Below are 19,702 nucleotides of genomic sequence, written 5' to 3' on the forward strand. Positions count from 1 at the left end.
TGTGTAAGTGCTCTTTACGAATGAAATTTCAGTGCCGGACGCAGTCGTGTTGTCCACGTTACGCTGTAGTCTGGAGCGCAGGAGAGTAAGGCAGAGGAGTATAATCTTATTTGTGTTTCAATGGCAATCATTTAATACTGCAAGTTATTAAAAAATAATTAAATTACTAAAACCAACATGTAGCTAGGACTCACAATAAGAGGTCAATGTGATTTGACTCCTTAAGTTAGGAAGGGACACTGGTGAATTCCAATTGCTTCAAAATTGTGCTGCTTCATTCTATTTCTGTAATGGAAGGATAAACGAGACTGAAAAATAATTTATTTCTCTAGAAGCAAGAGTAAATCACAGTATATAATTATGTATATTCGATTATAATAATAAATGCTTAGAGGTGTTTGGTGGTTATCACAGTCTCTAATTTAGTTGTTTTTTGAAGTAAATATAGTTTGGAGGGGTCGTTTTATGAGAGTAATATTTTGAAAATAACGTTTTTAAGGGAAAGTTCAGAAATTTCTTCCTTTTCCCCAAATAAACTAGTAAATAGGTGTGCATTATGCAGTGATTCATAACAGCTAAAATAGGTCTGTGTGTGGAATGTATTTTATATAGTAAACAAAACAGGGACAGCATAAGCAAATTCAGATTTACTCTGTCAACCCAACCAAAAGTCTCTGTGTTAATTTTATATCCTCGTTAAGAAAAGACTGGGCCAGAAATGTATTGGATTTCAGTACAGTTAATGAAAATGAATTTTACAGGTGGTGTTTGGTTGTGTTTCTTCTGCTCTGGCGAGATGGGTGGCTGAGCCAAAGCGGGCATAGCACACGATTCAGCTCTTTGCCAGAGCAATGCTTAGATTAGAAATGAACGTTTGGTGTCGAGTTGTTGGTGCTGTTGTTATTTACTATTATATGAGCAGAGCGTTTAGCACTATGATTTGATTTGATTTTGCAGTTCCTATCCCCTTAAACAAGCTGTGTAGCTTGTCAGAGATCAGGACAGGTAGAATGCACAGCAGGCGTCTGATTTGAGCCAGTTACTCATTTGCTGAGTGTTTGTGTTTATGCAAAGGGGCCTCTTCCTGCATATTTAATCTAGAGTAAGGCAGTGGCTTTTGTTGTGTTTAGACCACATACCTTCAGTCCTTCCTTACACTGCAGCCAGTGTTGAAGCACAGAAAGGCTGGATAGTCAAAAGTGCTTTAGTGTTTTCAAACTCTCAACTTTTCTGCAGTTAGTTGGGAATTACTGTACAGCTCTAAGCCTTTTTCTTCCTCATTAATGGGTAAGTTTTCTCTCCGGTAGAATAAGATACTTTTGTTTCTGTTCCGTTTTATAAATGCAAAAAAATGTTTGTTTGTTTGTTTTTTTCTAATTTTCCAAACCTCCTTAAGCAAACCTGGTCCGCTGAGGGAGTTTGTTGCAGGGAATTAGATCAAGAATACAGGTGTTTCTGGAATATACTTCTGAATAAAGTACTAAATGCCGTATTGCAATAGGCAGGTATTTGGGGGGGGGTGGCGGCGGGAGGGGGAAGAGTTCGGTGTGTTATTATTCTTTGTACTAACAAATCCTGTTTTGTAACTATCCTGAAGATAATGCTTCCATTGTTAGCTAAAAGCTTTCAAACAGTGTGCAACGCAGAACTGCAAAAGCAGCAGCGCAAAAAAAAAAAAAAAAAAAAAGAAAAAAAAAAAGAAGGAGGGGGGAAAAAACCCAACCCCAACCCTCTGGTCTTTATTGTTTCCTTCGCAAGGGTCCTCACTAGAATGTCTGTGCTGCAATAGGAAGGTTTTTCTTATGTGGAAATTGAATCGTCTCTTCATTGATATTAATAGCACACTAGAGATGTTAGCCATGATGCGGAGTACCAGAACTGTAGAGTAGGAAACCTGATATTGCAGGGGGAAAAAATGACAGTCCTATTGCTCCTCAGTGTGGGAGACATCCCTCCCTGAGAGCAGAGTTTGCATAATGGCATCGTGGCTTAACTATTTACTTATAGGTATTTTAATCTCGGGCTCTTTGCCTTTAGTATAGGCGTAATTACTGTCGCTCGCTCTTGCACTTATTAACTGCACGGCTCGGTTTCTGATTCAGTCTGGACAAATTAGTTTTAAAAATGACTTTCCAGAAAATCTGTGTGGTGTGCCTGCACAACGTATGTACTGTGTATGTAACGTACGCCGTATGAGGAGAACGACAGAGTCCGACGAGTGGGAATTGGTATCAAAAATTAAAGAAAAGATGACAAAGGGCACGTCTTCAAGGCAGGCGGTTGTAGCACAGACAGCGTTGGGAGAAATGTGGAAAATGTGCAGCGAGGCCAGAAGTAGTAGTTTTGGTTACCAATTAACTATTTCCTTCGTTTGAGTAACTCCTCTCAAACAGAAGAGTGTGCTGTTCCACCACATGTTGGAAAGTGTGAGAATCTGAATAAAATTTCATCAACCTTATTAAAATATGTAGGGACTTTGGTCTTCTTGGGTACAAATCAGCCTACAGACTCAGAGGCATTTATTAACAATAAGACTGCTGAGGGTTTTTAATAACAAAATTACGAATACCGTATCTAATTGTAAGTGTATTACTTTTATGCACCAGTTAAAAAAAAAAAAAAAACTTTTTATGAGGAAAAGTACCTCAGTCAAAGCACCTTGTGTGATTAGTGCTATTGTATTCTTAAATTTTGATTGATAGAGATAATAGTTTTCACTTAAAAATACAGACAGGTACTTTAACTTTCCATGACAATAGCTATTTGCATTTCTTTTATCTTTTTGTTTAACATTTGTGGGGGTTGGGACGGATTTGATTATTAACTCTTATTGCACACCGAGGTAAATGCTAAAACAAAGCTTTTGTTGAAGCTTCAAAAGGTAAAACAGCAAATATTGTTTTTAGGCTTCAATATTTAAAGGCTGTTAAAGGATACCTCGAAAATATTTTCACATGACCATGACCAAGAGTGTCACTTGCCTGTCAGGTAAGGAGAGGCGAGGCGAGCGGGCCGCCGGCGCTGCCCGCGCTGAGGGGAGGCGGGCGGGGGGCGGCGGCGGCGCTCAGGGGCTGAGGCGGGAGGGCGGGAAGGCCGGCGGCGGGGCGGGGAGCTGCGAGGGCTGCTTTGGCTGGAGGGTGAGGCAGCCAAGAGCAGCGCAGGGGTCATGGCCGGTGTGTGTGTGTGTGTGGAAATTGGCATTTGGGAATGGTGGGAGAACCGGCAGCCCTGCACGAGTAGCGTAGGAGTCCTGGAAAGTAGTGGGTCCGGCGGTATGGGCTCTGTGGAGAGGCCAGCAGTCCCCTAAGCCCTGCACCTACAGCGGTTGCTCCAGGGTGCTCCGGGAAGGGGATATTCCTCCTCGTTGCTTTAATTGGGTGAGGTCAAGTTTCAAGATGAGAGTTCCAGCACAGACATAAAATGGTTAAGGCTGCCATTGAGGCACGGTGGGTTATTTTAAGAAACGGGGAAGATCTGGCGGGTATAAAACAGGCGGCGGCGTTTGATCTCCTGGCTCTCAGCGTCAGTGAGATGGCCTCTCACCATTTGATTGGGCATTTGACAGGTTTGATACTTTCTGGGAACGTGTTATGGTCTTTACGTCTGATGAATTCAATGAGGGCCAGCTCTGTTATGCAAAGTAATTCGTGTGAGGCAAATAACCAATCCATCATTAAAAGATGCAAGACTTACAATCGCAGTTCAAATCCTGTATTGGAAGCGAGCTGTTCTTAACTTGTCTATTAACTGTACCCATATTTCCTATAAGAGCTATTAAAAAGCGGGGGAGGAATGGATCGTGATTAGTTTCGTAGCACTGGCTTACATCGAGTGATTCTTTTCCAAGGTTACAGTGGACTTGAAAGGTAATATTATTTTGAAAGAGAAAATGTGCTGTGCATAGCGTTGTCCTCATGATGTTATTTATTTTTATTTTATTTTATTTCTGTTTAGAATAAATAATAAGCACCAGCCAGAGATTCTGAACAGCCTGCTAATGACTGAAAATGAAAATACAGTATGATTTGCTCCCTCCTTCCACTGAGAAGCGGCAAGGTAGCGAGCATTTAATATCCCTGTGTTTCGGCCTGTACCAAATCCCTTTCTCCCTCTTCAAAGCGAGGTGGAAGAAGTGCACTTAGTCGCTCCAGTTTTACTGTTCACCTGCATTTCACTTTCTGAGGAGGTGATAATGACTCCTGGTATAGAAAATCTCCTGTACTGCGCCTCCTAAGATTTAATACAGGCTGCACGATAAAAAGTAGCCCCTTTAACAATGGTCAGAAAAAATATTGTTCCCTCAGATTATTGAAAATAGTGTAATATATTTTGAATTTTTTTTTTAGGTTAGGGATACCTCTTTAAAAAAAAAAATAGGTACAACAAAACTGAATAGATGACTACTGATCATCCTCAAAGCAATTCTGTGCATGACCGTGTGTATTAGTGCAAGTAACTCAACCGACTGCACTGGGTGAGAAAAGTAATCTGTACGCAGGATTCGGCCCACAAACATGCCTGGTACCAGACGTTGCTCTTCACGATCACTGTACATCCTGTATTTTCAGGATTAGCAAAATACCAAATGAAAAACATTATTTTTTTTTTTTCTCCTACAAATGTACAGTTGAGAAAAATCATCGACGGCATCTATTCCTGCACAGGACAAGAAAATAATAATTATGAGAATAGTAGGACGTATTTCAGCCTGTGTGCAGCTGAATGTGACTCAGGGAGTTTTGAAGGGAAAGAAACAGCTGTACTAGATGGTTATGGTTCGCTGTATTGAGAAGAAATTACTGCACAGAAGTGCTTATTTTGATGATCAAGTTTTGGTATTTTAAAGCTTTCAGGAAGCCTTGTAGTAAATATTTTAATCAGACATGTTAAATATATTTCAGCTGGTCTTATATAAGAAAAATGAATCAAAATCAAATTTCAGAAACAATTTTTTATTGTGCTATTGGGTATGTGTTTTCGCTCTCTTTTTTTTTTTTTTTTTTTCTCTCTCCAATAAAATCTGTGCTTTCTAGGTAGTGAAGGGGAGATTCCTTTGCTACTTCAGGTTTCCAATAATGAATTGTAGGCTTCTCAAGGCTGGGGCACAAGCAAAAAAAAATGTACATGTGTAATTCTAAGCAGGGGAGCAGCTCAACTGGTGTTCTACTTTCCTGTGCAAAATTACTCACAGCCAGTTTGTGTGGGATCAAGGTCTTTGTTAATCTATTTTTGGCTGTACCTAAGGCTCTTCTCATTTAGCTATTAGTAAAAATGTTACTGTTTTAAGTACACTTTCATTCTGCAATGCTCTCTATTTCTGCATATTCTTTATATTATTAAATTTGGCTTTGCAGTAATCACTTTGAGTTAGGGCTCCATCCTGCAGCGTCCCTGTAATGACCTCCCTGCTCTGAAGGAGGAGACCACTAAATCGAATAAGCAGTGTGGGATCAAGAGAGTTACAAGGTCCAACCCAACAGCAGGTATAATGGCAAAGCCTCTGATCTTTTTGTCTGGTCCCTTGGTACCAGGTAAATAGGTAGGACCTGATCCAGAGCAATAGGGGAGTTTCTGTCCAAGTCGACTGAAAAGGTTATGGCAGTGGCTCAGGTTGTGACCTTTTTAAGATTATTACCAGTTGCCTTTCCAAAATCCTGCTGAAAACAGATACGTTTAAAAATACCTTTGTATTCAAGGACTTAAAAACATATTACAGAAGCATTTATCCATCTTGCTGATAGGTAAACTGAGGCACTCAGTGAGTAAACCCAGTGTTTTTGGGAATATCTGGTTAAATCTGAGCAGGGCACATAGCGTTTTGCACAGACTGTTCCTCGTGTGGGATGCCAGTTGAGCCGAGGGGACAGTGTCACGGGTGCTTGGAGACCTTCCCTCCACTCGTGAGACAGCAGGGCCACTACTGCTTGCAAAGTGGATTTTTTGTTTGTGGTTTGGTTTTCTATTTTAATCACCTCCTTGGGGGAAAATATGAGTGTAGTGAAGTGTCTTGCTTTGGTAGGATGGGATTTTTTCTTTGTTTGCTCCACACGCACACTTACCGTGTTGATGGTACTTTGTGTTTATCTTATGGACAGCATGATGGAAGGAATGTGTATTGCCTACATCAATTCGCTCACCCATATAAACATTTTCAGGAGGAAAGTCTGTATTTGTGTTTCTATGTTTTGAGATACTCAACTTTTCGACTATTAATGAGAAATTTTCACAGGTGGCAACAGCTGTCTCTGCCGCTCATTTTAACTTCAATGGCACATTATCCAAATTTTTGAAAGTCAGGTAGGATATAGTGAGACTTAAATAACCAGAAATGAAAGCGGCCCAGATTTCAGTTAGGGAGTAATTTGTGAGAAGAGCTGAAGTTTTCCTCAGCCCTCCATGTGTGTCGCCCTCGGCAGATATCGTTGCTCTCCCATCAGCTAATGGTGGGCCAGTGTTACTGGGTTTCTGTGGAGCATGTTCAGTTCATATATGACAAACGTGTTTAGAAAATGTTACCTGCCTTTTACAGCACTGCCAAAAGAGATATTATATGCACATTTTATGCAAACATGTAATTTTCATCAGTTTCCTTAAAAAGTACATTTTAAGATGGTTCATTTGCTATCATGAAGACTCAGGGTAGAAATGAAGTCTGCTTGCAAAATACTGCCAAAATAAGGATCTGACTGCCAAATACCCAGAAAATTTATAAAACAGATAAATATGAAAAGAGGTTTAAAGTGTCAAATCCAAGATAACCCCCACAGCAAAGCAGGATAAAAGCCTTTATTGTTGCTAATCTAAGAGCACATCGTATGTCAAAGGTCATGTATTTTACATAAAAGATGTATTGTCTTACGTACTCTCAGGAAGGTGAGACCTGACCTATTATGATGGAGTAGTGTTATGTCCTCTACAGTGCAGAATCGGGAATGTCTTATACGTGTACCCCAGCGAAGCACATAGGGCTTCTTATATAGCAAACCCATAGAAATTTTGGCCCCTCATCTTCCAGTACCTCATTCCAAGAACTGTGAAAAGCTTCTCACTCAAAATGTGAAAAATGAAATAAAACAAAATGCCATTGAGCAACAGACAAAACCAATATTCATTTTGTCTCAGGGTAACCTTTTTTTTTTCTGGCTAAAAAAAATCAGGTTTCAATGGTAAAGAAGTAATGCCTCATTCTCATTGTGAAAACATTTTTCCTTCTGTAATAAATGGCATATGAGTGTGTTTTCTTTTGAAAGAGCTTAATGAAGATTCTGATTTTTTCCCAGAGGTTGATATTTTACTACTTCAGTAAAAAGCTTCACCTACTGATGTAAATAACATAACTTACCATTTGATGAGTTTCACAAACACCCCCAAAACTCCACATCACTGTGTGAAATTTATGAAATGGAGTTTCACGTAGCTGTCTTACACATCCACATGTCACTGACTTTCCGTTTCGTATGATGTCATCTGTGTCACCAAATTGCATATTTCTTTCTGTCTTTATTACGTATTATTCTGCACCTCTGCAGCAGAAGATCAACATTTCAGTGAAATTATGTTATAATTTTACTCTATTAAGGTATTTGGTCAATTGATGTGGAATTAATTCTGAATGCTGTTAGTGGTTTGAGTTAGTAACTTGATCTAAATTAATAAACAAATGTTTTTCTTTTCTCTTGTACCATATGTTGATCCCAATTACATGAACAGAAAGTGGCAGATTGTCATGTTTCTTAAAAGATTACATACTCTTTTGCATAAGAGAGAGTACACAAGATGCAGTAATATACAGGGTAAAAAAAACCCTACACGTGCTGTTTTCCCTCTCCTACTTCTTATAAAGATACACTTTAATTATTTTTCTTTTTAATACCCACTGCTCTTACCACCTCAGCATACTTGGTGTGCTCTTGGTAATGCTTAATGAGATGATATCCCAAGACAGTAAACAACTTTTGGAATTAGGCATGGAGGATGCAGCTAGTTTTAAAATCTCATCTAGGACTATGTCTCTATGGAAAAGGATGAAAAAAAAATAAATAGAAAGGATCCAGAAGCTAAAATAGCAGTGGTTACAAATGGTCTTAAAATGCCTTAAGTAAGGAGAAGCCATTCAGACAATAGTCAGATTTCTGAAACAAAGAACTGAACTCATCTATTATTCAAACTGAAAATAGATTGATAGACATCAAGATTAAGAAAGTTTATGCTAGAGAACAAAGAAGTCTCATCTCCATGGGTTTTTTTCTTCTTTTTTTTCTCCCAAAGACCAAGTTGTTCGTGCTGAACTGAAGAGCCTCACACTGGCTGGTACTGATAAGCAGCAGTCCTGTGACTTGCTTGTTTTTATTAACTCTCTCTGAAAGTCATTCACCATTAAACACGATTAGATTCATTTGTTGCTTTATTTATGTTTGTACTTGCAAATGTGGTGCCAATGAAAATGCTTTGGGTGTTGTTGCTGACACTGACCCAGCAGTCACGTGTGTTACCTTCTTTCTCTGCAGGGTAAGAAGAGTGACCTTTTTGGGTGGCTGTAACTGAAGATTGCTTTACTGGAGCATCTGAAGAAGGTAAATACAAATACTGTTTTGCACACGGTTTCCGAAGCATGCCTGAAGGAAGGATCTGATCCTGCAAACCCTAGAAGCATGCCTTAGTTGCACAAGTAAAGGCTCTTCTGGCAACATGGTTAAAAAATTGCAGCGTTGGCTTGGAGCTAAGCTTTTGGAGCCATTGCTGTGCCTTAAAAACCCATGTTGTTTTTTTTTTTTTTGCCTGGGAAGCCAATGGTTTAGGTGTCCAGTTCCATTTTAGGAGCAAGTCCACAAAGATGCACTTCTTTGCTTTCAGCCGTGTTCTGAGAAGGCTGTTTGGTAACCGGACAGAGCCTGTGCGCGAATGGGGAGACCTTGCTCTGGCTGGTCTTGGTGGCCACATGGCCAAGTCCATGGCCTAGCATCCATGGCTGCTGGGCTGGGAGCTGCAGTGGCACAGCCCCACAGCAGAGGACCCCTTATTTGGGGCAAATCCCTGGGGAGTGGTCAAGTCAGCTTCAATGCTGCTTCATCCCAGGCTGAGACACTTCTGGATTTACAGCAGCACGTCGAGCAGAGCAGGAAGGCAGAATTTAGCTGTTAATTTGATTGCTTATTATCACTGGAAAAACTAAAACACATGTTTTTTAGTCTTTTGGAGCATAGCAAAAAGGAAAGAAATATCACTCTCTGCAAAATTATTTTTATTTAAAGCAACGTGAAAGTCCCTTGCTTCTAAATTAACTCCTTGCCTCTCTTCTGGTCCAAAGTTTGAAGTTGGAAAGGAATATTAACATCACAAAAGTGGTGATTCACAAAATTAACTTGCAGAAGAGAAGAGTAACACAGATCAGTGTTTGGTACTGAAGGGTGTCATCTGACTGAGGTTCATATGGCTGCTTTATAATCACCTTCTTTCAGAAATTAATAGTCGGTTAAGCACCATAGCAACAAGCAACACTGATGTAAGCGTTGAGCAGTGGCTGCTGTTCGCTGTGATGTCAGTGCTCGTTAGTGCTGTTCTCTTGACCTTGTTTGAATATAAAATGGTGATTTCATTTTAAACTTAGAATTTTACAGAATGACTAAATGCATCGGAGTGAATTAGAGCTATTTTTATTTTTAATTTTATTAAAATGTACTTCAAGGGGAAAAAAATGTCCCTGTTCCTCTTCTGTTTTAAATTAAAATAGATCTGAGGACGATGTGGGGTTTTTTTTCAGTTCTTTGTTGCCAAAAATAGCTATTTAGTGAGGATGAAATTCATGAAGTTCAAGTGAATATTGCAATCCTTGGCCACGCCAGTGGTGTATGTCAGCTGTATGGTATATGCCCCTCTTCAAGATTTGAATATTACTGTTATTTTGTGGTGGAGCCCATGAGGTATTAGATACATTTCAGCTATTGAAGAGGAAGCAGCAGATCCTGCAGTTTAAGATGGTGGTTTCTTGCCCTGCAGTTTTATTTCCCCTTTGAGTTTTTGTGAAAAAGTGAAAAATTTTAAATCCCAGGTACATCAGATGGCCTCAGAATTAATGGGATTCCTGTGGAGCCGCAGTTCATACGTGGCCATGATGCTATGTGACCCAGAAAAATTAGGAATTTTGGTTGTGATAAATGCAAAACACTACCTTTAGACTCACCTTAGAAGTTTGTAGGCTATGTCTCCAAAAGCAGACATATTTTGTATTGCTGCCATCAGGGCACCACGCATGCCAGACATACCCTCTGGCATGCATCCTTCAGCAGTAAGCAGTTTGGGTGATTGGTAGAATATATCACTGGAAAAGACCATTAGATTTTTCAGTCTGACCACCTGAGTATCATAGGTTATTGAGCCTCACCCTGCACCCCTGGGCAGAGCTGGTAAGTAGGGTTCAGCCAAACTCTTGTCTCCTAGAAGCTGATCTGGGCTCAGTGGGAAGACCCTGACGGCTGGAGAAACGTGGGTCAGAACCACGTATGCAAGCGGGATGCATGTTCAAGCACATGTTTTCAAACAACAAAATTCAAAACTTGATGAAAAATAAGTTGTTCTATCTGTCCTTTAATAATAGGACTTGTTTCTGTGAGAAGGTTTAGCTCTGTCCTCCTTCCATTGCAGTGAGGGGTGCCATTTTCAACGAAAACCTATTTGCTGCAGGATCAGTCCATAATCTTGCAACATATTTCATAAAATAAAGCCATAACGAATGATATGTGGTCCAAGAAACTGGATGTTAAATTTCAACTGGGTGAGAATTGAAACTACCAAGATAATAAACCATGAGAATAGGAGATAGTAATGGAAATAGTGATAGAGTCCTAATTAGAGCAGTGCCACTGAAACAGGGAAGGTTAAGGGTTTGGTTGATTGAGTTTGAGCTCAATTGCTCGATAGCTTAATTTCAGGTGAAATCCCATCTTCTGAGTTAGCGGTTAAGCTGCTCAGTGCAGTTACAGAGCAGGACTCTCTACTCCTTGAGGAGTGGCCACCTGGCCCCAGGCGTCCCAGCACTGCATGCGAGCTTGGCCTGGGGCGTGCGGAGTGGGATACAGCACAGAGCTGGTAAAACAGATTTTTATATTGTGTGTTTTGTTTGCTTTCTTTTTTACTGTGAGCTCCAGAGCTCTGAACAGAGGCGCAAATAACAGAATAGATATAGCAAGGGGCTTTGATGGTTAAACCTTCAGAATTAAGATGTTTACCTTCTCCTTTATTTAGCACTGTTAGGCATAATGCCTAATTATATGCCAGCTTTTCCTCAAAGTAAGAATTTGAATTGAAATGTTTGATTTGGGGAGAAGGGAGGGGAAATGTATTTTTACAGAATTATGGACAATAGTGTTAGTTTTCCAGGAGCAGTCATTTGTTTAAATGTATGTAAAAGCATTTTCAATAATCAAACACCATTCAGTGAACATTGTAAATCAGGGATAGCTTGCATGCTGAAAAATTGAAAAGTACAAAACATGCTACTAAAGTTGTACATTATTGATAACAAAAGACACATGCAGACTTTTAAGATAGCAAAGATAGAATCCTTTAGAAAACCCTTAACGGGAAAAAAATCAACACAAAGGATTTAGCAAAGTTGCACTTAGTTTAAAATTTCAAATCTTAATGCTTGTCTGAGTTAAATGCTGATTAAATATTGATAATAAAACAGAAGCTGCCTGCTGTAACTCAGAACTGAATTAGATGATCAACAGATAAATCTGTGGGTTTGAGCTTTAACTTTTTTATATATGTGTATTTTCTCCTCCCTTCCCTTTGAGCCAGGAGAAAGGTCAGAAGGACTTCCTTTCCTAAGCTTGGTACAAAAAAATGGATCATGCAGTTTGTCTTTGTGGAAAACAAAGTGGTTCTGAGGGGGAAAAAAAAACACCCAACAAAATGTTTTTTCCCAATAGTCCTGCCACTTGGTTGCATCAGGAAGACACATAGTTCTCAAACTGGGTTGGCACGTCACTGTGCCATGTCTTCACTGGCTGAAGCAGGAGGAGCCCCTGGCAAAAGTTGAAGCCCTGAACAAACTTTTTCAGAGAAGTTTCTTTTTGTGAAGGGCTCAACAGTTTGTGCAGTTTCCCCCCGGCATTCTTCCTTGCTAGTGACTTTTCAGAAGATGTGCTGGTGAGGTCCTTGCTCCTGTTTTCTGTACCGGCTGGGTGGCAGTGGTGCTTGCATGTCGGGCAGTGTGAAATTAGTAGCGTGATGTTTACCTTACTGAGTTTGGCATCTTGACTTTTCTTGCTTTTCACCTAATGGTCTTAAAGCATATTACAGAGCAGAAATAGGCGTCGTTCCTAGAAGATGTGGTGTGCAGCTACTTCTGAATATGGGTCCTGTGACTTGCGTGCGTTCACAAGAAAGTCTGTCATGGAGCAGACAACCTGGTTCTTGGACTTTTTCTCCAATGTTTTCTCTGCAACAGGCCCAAATTACATGGAGCCATACTGGAAGCATTTTTCATGAGTACTTGTATCACCCCCAGCAGGAAAGAGAGATCTGTGAGCCCCCATTGATGCCTGCTGTTCACTTGTTGGTGGGGTGGTAGGCCCATAGATGGAGTGATTACTGTCTGTCAAGCCACATCTAGGACTGGATTCTTTCACCTTTGGATTGTTGGGAGAGGTTCTAATATTCTACTTGTTAAGACCTTTGAGTTACTGAAATTGAAAGGTACAGTGCTGTGCAAAGTGTTTCTGTAATCTGTAGTAATAGAAATGACAATATTATCTGCATATTTTGGGGTAAACCCTAAAAAGGTTGCATGTTGGCCTCTGTCAACACAAACTGCTTGAAGACCTTACCTACTTGAATGAAAAGTTTAGTCCAGAGATGGGTGAAGCTGTGACTTTCCTGAAGCAATTGGGTCAAGAAGATACAGAAAATAGATTAAGACATTTTGGAATAATTTAAAAAGTATCTGAGCAAATCTCATTAACATGGACCACTAGCATGCTGTATTGAAGACTTCAAAGATCTGTCAGAGGAGTTCTTTCTGTGCTATTGTCTGGCAGCATTAGCAATCTCAAGAGAACACGTTTCTTTTGTTTGCTTTTGGCCCATTTAGCTTTTCTTCTTTTTCTTCTTCATCTTAACGTTCCTTAATATATTATAAATCTTCAAGTGGGCTGGTAGAAAAATATGTTTCTCGGTTTTAAAAAAGTCAGTAGCAGGTTTTGATCCTCTTATCTTACGCTTCGGGACCAAATCCGTCTGGTCTTCATGAAGACTGCTAATGTGAGCAAGGTTTGGCCAGTGTTTTGCGTAATCCTGCAGTGTTTCTTCCATTATCTTAGGTAGATTCTTGATATGATCATCAGTAAAACGCAGGTGGTGATTTGCATTACTTAACATGCTCTCACAGTATCATCATCTGTTTCGAATCTGTGAAGAATGTGAAGCACGAGGCTGAGTGGTTCATGCACACCTCTAGGTTTGGAAGCCGCTTGCCTAACCTGTACCCACCGATCAAACGCAATTTCAGATATTGGAAATGGCCCAACCTGTACAGGTTGTAAGCAGTTGCATTAAGCAACTGTAAAGGGTGCACTGATGTCCGTCAGTTGCTAAAAAGTGCTGTGAGGTCCGTTAAACCAAGCTGTTGTTGCAAGAGGCCCAACCTGCCTCATCTAATGAGTTTCATGCAAAAATGGCCATATTGACAAGTGCCATCATGGACCTCAGGGCCGCAGCATCCCTGTTGTGGGCGTGTGTTTGAATTCCTCCCACCGGTCTTCTATGTACCAAGAAATTTAGTGATGTGCATCTCAAGAGGGGAAGACGCGACATCCCTTGCTAGGCACCGGTGTGTCTGTGAGAGATTTTTTTGCTGCAGTGGTGGGCAGTGCTATCGAAGCTGGTTGGAGTCACCAGCCTGAGCTATTTGTGAAACGGTGTTGTAAAAACTGTGTTCAGAAGGTTGGAGCCTGCTCTTGTGCCACGAACAGCCTCTCTCATGCTAATTGTAGCTTTGCTGTGGACTGTGTGCAACAGGTATATCACTGTGTTCATCTTTTAACTTGGCCCAACGCCAAGGGAACAGCTCTTAATACACCATGCAATGCAGACAATGTGATTTCTAGCCTTGTTCTTTGAGACTAAGGTGGGTAATGTGTCAGGACATTCTGTGTTTAATCATAGCTTGGGTTAGGAAGGAATTGTGAATGGCATAGGTGGGAGCGGCATCAGTCCTCATTACTCCAGAACCTAGGCGTGGGCTACAGGTTAGATAGCCTGAACTCATGCTCAGTCTGAAACGAAAACAAATGGGATGGAAAGATCCAGTTTCAAGGTTTCCTTCTGAAGCAGGCAAATAACTCTGAATTAGGAGTTGTGCTGAAACTTGTTCTTGTGCAGGTTGTGCTGCTGGGCCAGTGGATGCAATGGTGATTGCCTCTTGCTAGGGCAAACAGGCTGATGGGCCTACATGGAACTGCTGTCTGTTAGCATCTCCCAGCCATGCCTGCTTCTCTACATGAGAGCAAGAACCTTTTGTAGATTTGCAGGCTTGAAACCTGCCCTTAGAAAACTCGTGTTGCAAAGATGGTGCACGCTCCTATGTTATAAAATCTAGAGATGTGAAAAAGTGACACCAGAAATAGATTCTTGTTGCATATTTCATATTTTATTTGGTCATCTCTTAGGTCACTGCCTGTTGCCTTCTACCACGGCAGAAGTCTGTCTTCCGGCATGCTTAAGTTATTGTCCTGCAGCGGTAGCAACCATATTTTACAGTGGCAGTGTTACAAGACCAGTGATGTCAGTGGGCATTACAGGAGGCCACCCTTTTTATTTGGTAGCTTGTACAAAAGCCAAGACATTAAAAAAAAAAAAAAAAAAAAAAAAAAAAAAAAGAAAGTTTTTGGCCTTTGTTGCCTGCCCATATTTCTCATTGCAACATATGAAAGCGTTTTTCACTGCTCCTAATGGCAGGAACTTCAGACGCCACCTCCAAGATGTTTAATTGCTAAGTGTTTCTCCCAGTGCAACCTGTGAATTTTAATTTGGGGCTCTCCTACCTCTGCTGGCCATATACTTTTCAGTGTGTTCTGCGTAATACTGCTTAATTGCTGAAAGGGGTCATTTCTGACTCTGAGATCACTGTTTATTTTTTTAGTAGGGTAGCACAAACATTTGGACATTTGTAACTAAGACTCTGACGTCATTTCCATTGCAAACCATTAATATCTGTAGTTTATAATATGGCTTTTCAAAATAGATTTTTGTTGAAATATGATGTTCTCTATTTTGTTTAAAAAAAAAAGTGCAATTGTTATCCCCTTTTTAAAAAAAACCCAAAAGATAAATTGACATCTTTTGAGTAATAAGTCTATTCTCCTGTCATACCTTTTTCGTTATTTTTGATAGCCCCTGTGTTTATCCGTATTAGTTGTAGTACAAGCGTTTCATTTAATCCTCTGACGCGTTAAGGGTTAGTGGATCCCACTGATGGAAGGAAATGTCTGTGGAAGGGCACAGCATTTCCTGCTACTGGGGCACTTCCACCAATGGAACAGTGGTACGCAGTCGTGACATGAATAATTGTCTGTGAAGATCTTAGAAATAGAAAGTGCTACATTTAAAAGCCAACAACAGCATAAATCAGTAATATAGGCAATGAGACCGTTTCCTTTTTGGGGGAGAGGGGGATTTTTTTAACCCCTTTTTAATTGTAAAAGTGTCATGTGGTTATTTTTATGGTTTGTTTGCTTCATTGCTGTCATCATTCTCCATTTAAATTTTATTCCAATAATTGGGAAAGATAATTTTTATTGGGATAATTTTGCTTTTTAAAGCTTTACCGAATGCAAATTGAACATTGTTGAAAATGTTATTGGAAAAGAACAGAAAAATTGTTTCTGAAAAAGTGCTAATTCTTCTGTGTCTTAATTCCTCTCTGAGATCTGATGTCAAGCAAGAAAAAGTGTGTGCTTTTATTGGTTGTTTCCTTTTGTTTTAAGGAGGGAGAGATGATTGCTTTTGTTGCTACTTACTTAGAGCATTCAAAGCTCTAGGCTCAGTTTTGGAGAACGTTAAAATAAGCCCACAGGAGGTCTTGTAAAAGTTGTAAGAAATTGTAAGCATGTCTGCTGAGTCAATTATATGAGACAAATTGCCAGGGTAAGGCTGCAAGGTTCCAAACTTGTTATTTACTCTGTGCTATCTTTAAAACAATTCATTTCTGCCTTTGATTTCACAGCAGATAAATACATGTTTTGGAGGGGAAAAAAAATATTAATTAGGCAAAATATTATTTAAAACTGAAAGAATTGTCTGGATTTGTGTTCATGTAGTTAAAAGGAGAGTCTGGCCTGTCCTTCTTTTGAAAGTTGGGTAACTGAAAAAATGTAATTCAAAAATGCAGACTTTGGCTTTTTAAAATTTCTCCTCAATGAGACTCAAGTGGATGAGGCAATATTTTTTTAGATAATTTAAATTTTAATATTGAAGTTGTTATTTTTTAAAAAATTATGTATCTTGAATCTCTGAGAGCATTCATGATTTTTTCAGAGTTGTAATAAGTTTCAGAATATTGCGTGAAGAATAGTGCAAATCCAGCATGTGCACAGTGTAAATCCCACGTGTATAGTGTGTGCTCGCTCATTTTCTCAAAGTTTGTGTAGTTAGTGTGTCATATGTTCATAATAAGCAGGCCAGCTGGAGCATTACTGCTTTCTAAGCTGCCATGGTTAACTCGGTTTGAAATACATCCAGATCAGCCATAGTATTTTCTAGATACTTGATAAGGTCAAAAAGTCCAGTAAAGTCCTTTTCCTCCTTTCCAGCACAGTTAGGATGGAAAGCTCAGAGAGGAGCTGCGTAAATAGTTGGGTTTTACTAGACCCGTCTGTGTTTGAAACTCGTGCTAAACTCCTACAGTGATTTCCAGCTGGGCAGGACGGGGCAGCGTTGTGGTGCTGTGCTACATCACTCGCATCCCAGTCTCACAGTCTGCCACCTGAGGAGCCTGTCTTTGAAGTTGCCCTGACAGAAGCTACTGGAGGGGGAAGGCTTTTAATTACAAGGAGTCTGAGCACCCTTAGTGAGTCTTGAGACCACCGTTCAGAAGAAACATCCATTCTTGCTTTCCTGTCTGCAGCACAGGTGTTGTTGGGCGAGTACTAGACACTTCAGGATCACTGACCGTTGCTGGTTTGGAATGGAAGTTTCCTGTGCTGCAGAGGGTTTGTCATAGACAGTGATCAGGCAAACATGGAGGCTGTCTGCAGTGTCTTATGCACTGCTGTGTCAGCACACATCTCACTGCTGCCTTGCAGGTTTGGGTTGTCTCCAGTCCCATAGGTGTTTAGTGTGGGCCATGAGATCTCCTCCGTCCCAGCCCACCTAATCTTACCCACTTCTTACATCAAAGGGGTAGTTGTGCATTGCTCTGTCCAACCCAGACACCTGATGGACTGCCGTAAGGGAGTAAACTTTCTGGTGGGTATGTTGCTTGGGAATATTGGCAGTTAGGTTTTTGTTGATAAGTTGGGTTTTTCTAGAACATTAGGAAAAGCTGTTTGTCCCTTAACGTAAATCTGTGCCCAGCTCCTCCCCTCTGTTTCTTGCTGTCTTTCCTCAGCTAGCAGTGGCCTTCTCTAGGCATCACCGTACCAGTTGACTGCATGCAGCAAGGGGAAGCCCTGAGCACTCCCACCAAACCCTGTGTGCACTGCCGTCATAAAGCCACATACCCTCAGTGCCCCCCACTTGTGTCTCCCTCTCCTGTGACTCAGTCTTCCTTCTTAGCAAGAGTAGGGCTGTTATCAACTGTATTACGAGATACCAGGTATCTGCAGAGGGCAGATACCAGAGTGCCTTCATGTGTGGTTGGGCAGTAGCTGGCCTGTCCCGAGTCTGTTTCCTTGCTGCTGTCATTCCTGGTGCAGCATGTAGTTGGCCATGCATGAAGTCTGCATAAAACGAGTGGGACCTTGCTCATCTGTAAAGATCTGTCCCCAAAAGGAGCAGGAGCATGGAGTAAGGGGTCTTCATCATGCTCAGCCCCAGTGCCTTCATGAAGCGTGATGGAGGGTGGGCTGCTGGTGATGTGGTAGGAGATTGTGTGGGAACCTGTGATGTGTAGGAGACAGCATCAGTGGGATAAGAAATTCTTACCCTAAGAGGATGGGGACAAAATGGCCCAAACAAGCTTTGTAGACATTTGAGGAGACCTTCTTTTTAAAAACAACTGTAGAGAGATTTCCCAGGTTTTGTCCTCTGACACTGACATCTCATCTGGTCACCGCCTATGAAGAGTGATCTGTGGCATTATCTGGGTAAGACCTGAGTATATCTCTGCGGGAGAACGAGAGTTTATCATAGTTTTATATTGGGTTTCCCTCAGCGTGTAACTGGATGCATTAATAGTGACATGATCCCAGTGTGACCTGGACTTTAATGGGTTTGAACTTGGAACTGTTCAAACATTAAGAAAAAGTCCTCGCTCCCTGTGTGTATTCAGCAGCTGCTTTTTATATGCAGAACCCTGATCTGCAAAGGTTCAGTGGTGTATTTTCAACTTTCAGATGAAAAGGACTAAATAACTGCCAAAAAACCTGGGCTATTTCTCTCCTGATGCAGATGTGTGACTGCCAGGACATGCATACATCAAAAAGACAACGTGCCTCTGAGCAGTTTAAAACCTACTGCTTTGTTTTGTTTTGCTCAAGGCAAACAAAATGTCAACCCCCTCAATCTTGGGAAAGGGTTTTTGCTGTTAACATGTGCTTCGCTCAGAGCCTGAGCCCGCGAGTCAGGATTTGGGGTTCGTTTCCTACCTCTGCAGCTGACTCACTCTGTGGCATGGGTACTGTTTGTTCTGGACAAAGCTTTCTTGTTTTTTCTTGACTTCGTATATTGCCAGCTGTGCATGATGTACCGTCCAGAATACACTCTTTATCCTATGTCAAACCTGAACGGTGGCAACAAGGCTGTAATTTGATTTTCCCATCTGCAACAAGAGCCAGATTTGCCCCTCGCCCCCCAGAGGGACATTTCAGGTTAGGTTATCTGGCTGCTGTGTGTTCAAGCAGCTCATAAAGGTACAAATTGTTCCTTTTTTTTTAAAAAAAAAAACAAAACAACAAAACACAACAAGAAAACAAACTCTGCAAAGCCTAATTTTTTCTGCACTTTTGGAAAGTGTGTCCTAATTCTTTTCCTGCCTAGCCACATACCTAAGGCAGCTTCTTTACCAAGTTTCCGCTTGAAAGGAATTCCATTTACAAAGTCATCAGCTACCTGCAAACAGATGGGCATAAGGGAAGGCCTAATACCAGCTTGGTGTTAGTGTTTCGTGTGGAGCTCTGCAGTAATGATGGAGAAGGTAGTCACCTGCCACCAGAGTCATTCCCTTGGAATGATGATAGAGCGACCCGGAGTAAAGATGTCTCTTTGGAGAGCTGTTGACAGATTTACTGACCACCAGGTCAGACTAGATTGCCCTTTCTTTTTGGTATTAAGAATTACTGTGCATCGAGTTTACTTATTAAATTGTTAGCAAGTTGTCGCGTTGTAATGTGTCCCCATAATGTCAGCAAAATCACCCTGCCTTACCCTGCTCCCTCCTCCTGAAAGCCAGGGCAGACCTCTGCCTTGGGGTATCCATCTCCAGCTCTTTATGATCATAGAGTCATAATGGCATTATGTTTCATGTATAATACTTTTCTTTTAC

The 19,702-nt window shown here is 40.8% G+C and overlaps 1 protein-coding gene across 5 annotated transcripts in view; it reads left to right on the top strand.

The window, feature by feature from the left end:
* Positions 1–19,702, top strand: part of FOXP1 (forkhead box P1) — a 389,122-nt gene that overhangs the window by 157,078 nt on the left and 212,342 nt on the right. For 3 of the 5 annotated variants that reach the window (XM_063347894.1, XM_063347895.1, XM_063347902.1), the window contains one exon: positions 8,508–8,573. The gene's annotated coding sequence lies outside the window, so the exon portion shown is untranslated. Of the gene's footprint in view, positions 1–1,175; positions 1,288–2,906; positions 2,989–8,507; positions 8,574–19,702 lie in introns of those variants that run through there. The other 2 variants (XM_063347896.1, XM_063347898.1) reach the window with 2 other exon arrangements.

The sequence above is a fragment of the Chroicocephalus ridibundus genome, chromosome 10 (assembly GCF_963924245.1).
Source record: "Chroicocephalus ridibundus chromosome 10, bChrRid1.1, whole genome shotgun sequence".
Lineage (NCBI taxonomy): Eukaryota > Metazoa > Chordata > Aves > Charadriiformes > Laridae > Chroicocephalus > Chroicocephalus ridibundus.